General features: G+C 37.2%; 1 pseudogene; it reads left to right on the forward strand.

The window, feature by feature from the left end:
- LOC103093225 (zinc finger protein 420-like) overlaps window positions 1-2,801 on the forward strand; it is a 136,096-nt pseudogene extending 133,295 nt beyond the window's left edge.
- The last annotated feature ends 3,199 nt before the right edge of the window (window positions 2,802-6,000 follow it).

The raw sequence follows: 6,000 nt of genomic DNA on the forward strand, positions 1-6,000 counted from the left end.
TCCAGTGTCATCTTTTCCTTCAGAGATCTAGTCTTAAGTATTTTAACCATGTATTTCTCTTGCTGGTTCCTTTGTCCCTTATGGAACAAGAGCTGAGATGGGTCTTCACTTCCTCCTGCACAATGCTGCCAAACTAACTTTTCTTTCAACAAGGTTGCATTGTTCAGAAGCTTCTAATAATTCCTAGTTTCTTCTCAGTTGGAATGTGCTTTCTTTTTTTAAGCCCTTACCTTCTATCTTAAAATTGATACTATGCGTGGATTCCAAGGCTTCTGCCTTGTCAAGGGCTTGATAATTGAGATTAAGTGACTTGCCCATGGTCACACAGCTAAGAAGTATGTGAAGTCAAATTTGAACCCAGGACCTCTTGTCTCTAGTTCTGGAGCTCTATCCATTGTTCTACCCTAGAATGTACTTTCCCACTTTCCATTGTGTCTAACCAAACCTATCGATTTTTCATGGCCCAGCTTAATTCTTTTTGTTCCACAATATCTTCCCTTATTGCTCTGTCCCTCAGCAACTCATTTCTCTTTTATATTCCTAAAGCCCTCAGTATATGTGCCACAAAATTTAGCATTTAATTATTATATGCTGTCTTAATTATTGTTTTAGATTTGTAATTCTTCTGAAGTATACCATAAAGCTGTTTGAGAGTAGGTAGCATGTCTTACATTCTTTCTTCTTTCACTCATTCTTACACCCCCCCCCATCATAATTCTGGATTCAATAGATAAGCATTTATTAAATACTTACTGTATGATAACTCTCCAGAACAACTTTATATTTCTGTTCACCTTTCTTTTCTCTTTTTCTCATAAGCAGGATTTTTGTTTCCTAAAACTGCCATGATCTTTCAGCCTGGGTGAGGATAAGAATTATGGGTCCTGGATCTTCATAGAACTCTGGAAAAAAAGGACCCAAAGGAAGCCAATCACAGTGAATGAATCAGATTCTCTTAGTGCTGATGCCAACTATTCTTCACCTTTACTTTTAAAATGCTGTCTTAGGGGCAGTTAGGTAGCTCAAAGGATTGAGAGGAAGGCCCAGAGACAGAGGTCTTAGGTTCAGACCTGCCTCACACATGTCCTAGTTGTATACCATGGATCCCCACATTGCCTAGCCTTTACCCCTCGTCTGCCTTGGAACTGACATTTGGTATCAATTCTAAGACAGATGGTAAAAAGTTTTTTTGTTTTCAAATAAATAAAATAAAATGCTATCATGATAAAGTGTTGAGAGTCTAAGTACATTTCTGGGAACTAGCACAGTTGCCTGTACTGTACTTTAGTTCCAATAAAAAAAGAACCTGCTGAAAATGTATCATTATTTTATATATGTACCAAAGCCAGTAGAACTAGACTAGATTTAATCTTTATCCTGTTCTCCTATCCTAGTATAATAGGAATGGTGGATTCTTGCCTTCTATACCTTCTATACTTCTACCTTTCAGGTTATTCCACTCCCCCTTTCTTTTACCCATTAGCCCTCTGATCCATTTCCTTTTCTTGTCCTTCACCCAAATAGCCATATATTGCTTTTCCTTTTACTTCCCTTGATTTTTCTTCAAAATTCCTTAATTAGTCATCCTTGAATTTCTTTTTTTCTAACTAGCTGACTTCATCTTGCCTCTCTCTCTGCAAGGTCAGTTTTGACATATACAAGCTATGCATTTCTAGAGCACATGGAAGAAATGACATTTGTATTTTCTCTTTCTTGGTTAGATGGCAATGCCAAGAATGAAGACTTGAACAAGGAGACTTCAGAGAGGGAAATTTTCAAAGAAGAATGATACCTAAGGACAATAGGATCTAGCCAAAAGGATATACTTCAAGAGCCCATATTTGGAGAATCCATTGAATGCAAAAACAAGCTAGAGAGGCAATAGGAATATTCAACACAAAAGAGAGAGGAGAGAAATTTCTTGGAAGTGGTTGTTAAGGACAAGACAAACCCTAGAGAAGAAGGAGGTGAAATGTATAGGGAATATGAGGAAAGGTTAAGTCTTACTTCTAAACTCCTCATACATCAGAGATTTCCTAAAGGACAGAGATCACATAAATGTGATGAATGTGAAAAATGCTTCAGTTGGAATTCAGATCTTATTCGACATCAGAGAATCCACACTGGGGGAAAAACCCATAAGTGTATTGAGTGTGGGAAAGCCTTTAGTTGGAGCAAAAACCTTATTCAACATCTGAGAATCCATACTGGGGAGAAACCTTATGAATGTAATGTGCGTGGGAAAGCTTTTAATCAAAATCAAAGCCTTATTCAGCATCAGAGAATTCATACTGGGGAGAAACCCTATGAATGTAATGAATGTGGAAAAACATTCAGTCATAGTTCATATGTTATTGTACATCAGAGAATCCACACAGGTGAGAAACCTTATCAATGTAGTGATTGTGGAAAAGCCTTCAACCAGAGTTCAGGCCTTAGTCAGCATCAGCGAATCCACACTGGAGAGAGACCTTATATATGTAATGATTGTGGGAAAGCCTTTAGTCATAGCTCACACCTTATTGTACACCAGCGAATCCATACTGGTGAGAAACCCTATGAATGTAATGAGTGTGGCAAGGCCTTCAATCACAGCTCAAGCCTTGTTGCTCATCATAGAATCCATACTGGAGAAAAACCTTATAAATGTAATTTTTGTGGCATATCTTTTAGTCAGAGTTCATCTTTTATAGAGCATCAAAGAATCCACATGGGAAAAATCCTATAAATGTAATGAATGTGGGAAAGCCTTTTATTGTTCATCAGAGAATCCATACTGGGGATAAACCCTATGCATGTAAAGAATGTGGAAAAGCCTTCAGTTAGAGCCAAAGTCTTATTCAACATCAGAGAATCCATATTGGAGAGAAGCCCTATAAATGTCATGAGTGTGGGAAAGCTTTTTGTCATAACTCACACCTTACTGTACATCAGAGAACTCACACTGGGGAGAGTGAGTGTCATGAATGTGGGAGAGCTTTCAGTCAGAGTTCATACCTCATTGTGCATCAGAGAATCCATATAAATGAGAAATCCTTTGCATCATTTCACTTAATTCATTAGGCATAATGGATTAATGAGGTCAAGAAATGTGAGTAATTCCTGTTAAATTCACATTGAGGAAAAATTCCCACAGCTGTATAGAAAACAGCCACTTTGACAGAGCTCACAATCGTTCCTCTGATAGCAAAGGTGTTTAAGGCTAGAGGTTTCATCATAACCCATTCTCACTAGTGGAAACATAAAAACATTAATTTCCCCAACACTTGCAAGTTGCTTCGTAAATGTTCATGAGGGTTTTTCATGTATGTGTTGTATATGTCCAAAGAGATTGTACTCTCTCTGAGCTATGATAGGGACCATATTTTGACACATTTTTTTCCTCTGACAGATCTAACAAATCATGTAGCATTGTCATTCATTCAGGGTGTGCTAAAAAGTCTTAGTGCAACTATAAGCTTTAATAGCTTTTTGGAACATTGTATTTCCTTCTGTTTACTTCCATCCTGTTCTAGTCTTCTGGCTCTCTCTATGCTCTAATACCAAGCTGCCAAACATTTTCCTGAAGCAGTTTTTGGCTACAATGCTCTTATGACTCAACCCAATTGCTAATGTCTGCCATGAGGCTGGCCATATCCCAATTGTGCCTTTTCATATGCCACACTCTTTGAATGATCATAGTCCTGCCAGTTTAGATCTATGGCATCTTTTAGTATCTAACTCAAAATGCATTTCTTCTCCAAGGTCTTTCCCTTCAACTATTCTTTAGCCAAATTGGACACTCTTGGACTGTGACCAAATCTTTATTTTATTCTGTTGGCATTTTTACATTTAATTGGTACTCTTTGGTTCATATGTTAAATTATTATTTTATAATCCTTATGTTTTATGTATTTTGCTTCCCCAATAGATTGTAATTTCTTTGGTGAGGAAACTTTTCTCTTTCTAAGGACATCTAGACAATCATTATACAGAGGACCATGCTAATTGCTTCTTGATTAGAACTATACTGAACTGTACAAGGAAATGAATGTATCCCTCCTCTCAATCTGAATAGCAGGGACACTCTCTTCTTATCAGATTGCATGGGATGATATTTCTTCATAAAACCACAGTTTAAAGCTGGAAGGGATTAGAGACTATTTAATGTAGGTGCTCCCTCCCCTTCCCCCCATATTTTATTGATAAGGAAAACAAGCCCAGGGAAGTTGTGACTTGCCCAAGATCACAGGGTAGTAAGAGGTTCACAAATTATAAGGTACTTCTATGACATGGATTTCGAGGACAATATTGTAGTAAGGACCCTACTTAGCAACATAAGCCACCCCTATTCTCTTTACCTGTCAATGGAAGGGAAAAGTGGACATCTTTTTTTTTTTATTTTCCTTATTTAGACAGTTTATCTTGACTGCATCCTGTAGCCTGTGTGTGAAGGAGCTGACTTTGGGAAGGATGTGATTCAAGGATGCTCTCTTTGACTTTCAGGTAGTAATGAATGAATTTAGAATTCCAAGTTTTAGAACAGAAAATCCTTAAAATTAATCCAAACCTTAATTGTGCAGTTGCAGAAACTAAAGCCCATAAAAATAGTGGTGATGGCCAAGGTTGCATAATAGGTGGGATGACTGCATTTTAAGGTTAATTTATTTGAATTCCAAAGGCAATGCTTTTTCTACTATCCTACCTTCCTTTTGATTCTTTTCTAGCTCATAGATAGACTCAATGTAGACTGACAAAAAAAACCATTTATGTTGAACCCAACTCCTACTTTTGTTGTTAATGATTTTAAAATTTATGAAGAACTTTCTTCACAACCAAAAGTGAAATACCTAGAGTTACAGTTTTAAGTTAGGTTTGGAAATTAAACCCATTCCCTCTGACTCTAGAATCTGAGCTCTATTCTCTGTTCTACTTACTTTCTCTAACACTTGATTTAATTCTCTCCACTGCAGTTTTTCATAGGATTTAGAATTAGGAAGGACCTTTAGGGTTATCTTTGATAACCACTTCCTTTTAGAAGTAGGAAAACTCAGGAGTACTATAACTTGCTTAAAGTAATGGGTAGTTGATAGCAAAGCCAAGATTCTGATTCATAATTTGATGTTCTTCACTATATCATGTTGACCTCTTTAACAGACAGTGTTTCTCCCATTGCTTTTGATTTTTCCTGAGCAGGTAGGTGGATGTATCTTTCTTACTTTGCTGCTATTTCACCTGCCCCTCTCTGCTCAACACAATTCTGGCCAGGACTCCCTTTTTTAATCCAAGTAATCCTATTAGTTCTCATCTTCCCTCCACAGGCCCAAATGCATGGTGATGAGATTTTTGCACTTATCAAGGTTGGTTGTCAAATGATTTGCTCCAGCTGTTGGAAGTGATGATTTCTCCATATTTTGTTCCTTTTACTTTTTTTTAACCTATTTAAACCTATTTCATCAACATGAGTCTTTCCTCTACAATACAAATTAGACCTCCTTCACTCATTAGTTTCACAAATTAATGTGGCAAAAAATACTTATCTGGTGTCCAGTGGCCCTAGATACTAAGCTAAGCTGATTCTGGAATGCTAGGGTGTTTCTTTTTTCCTTTTTTTCCTCCTCTGTGCTCATACCTAGTCTCTCTAACATGTTAGGGCTTGCCAGAACATTGACCATACTAGCATAATCCTTAAGAAGAGCCCGGAGCTGTCAAAAAATGTAATAGGGTGTCCTCAGAGGTAGTAAGTTCTCCATCACTAGATTTCTTCAAGTAAAAACAAAATACTTTCAGTGACATAGAGGAAATTCTTGTTTGAGTTATGAGTTGGACTAGACTTTGTGAGTCCCAGTTCTATGATCAAATGCAATTTACAAGGTAAAATGCAATCTACAAGGTAAAAAAACAAACATTAGAGAAGGGATAGTTACCACCAAAGTCCTTTTTTTCTGCCCACCTCACTTTTCTGCAGAATATCTAATTGAAAGTCACCTCTAACAGTCTTGTGATGCCTGGCTGATGGGG

The sequence above is a fragment of the Monodelphis domestica genome, chromosome 7 (assembly GCF_027887165.1).
Source record: "Monodelphis domestica isolate mMonDom1 chromosome 7, mMonDom1.pri, whole genome shotgun sequence".
NCBI lineage: Eukaryota > Metazoa > Chordata > Mammalia > Didelphimorphia > Didelphidae > Monodelphis > Monodelphis domestica.